This window comes from Odontomachus brunneus, unplaced genomic scaffold, assembly GCF_010583005.1.
Source record: "Odontomachus brunneus isolate Ranch 3 - 2012 unplaced genomic scaffold, Obru_v1 Obru_scaffold_039, whole genome shotgun sequence".
NCBI classification, from domain to species: domain Eukaryota; kingdom Metazoa; phylum Arthropoda; class Insecta; order Hymenoptera; family Formicidae; genus Odontomachus; species Odontomachus brunneus.
In genome coordinates this window covers 860,056-860,273 of record NW_022639489.1, presented here as the reverse complement: position 1 = coordinate 860,273, position 218 = coordinate 860,056, and the positions used below count along the sequence as shown (strand labels likewise).

Genomic DNA, 218 nt, shown 5'->3' with positions numbered 1-218 from the left:
TCTCACAAAAGACTTGGCCGCCTCTGCCGCGGTGCGGGGGGTCTGGGGGATGTACCCCCTCCAGTTACATGGCTACGGACAGGTACCTTTTTTATTTTTATTATTTTCTATTTATAAAACTTCAAATATAATAGGAACATACGCACACACCGCAAGTCCGCTTGCTGGCGAGCAGTGTGTGTGTGTGTGTGTGTGTGTGTGTGTGTGTGTGTGTGTGT

General features: G+C 48.2%; 1 protein-coding gene across 1 annotated transcript in view; it reads left to right on the top strand.

The window, feature by feature from the left end:
* LOC116844090 (transmembrane protease serine 9-like) overlaps positions 1-218 on the top strand; it is a 13,320-nt gene that overhangs the window by 2,937 nt on the left and 10,165 nt on the right. The window lies entirely within an intron of this gene.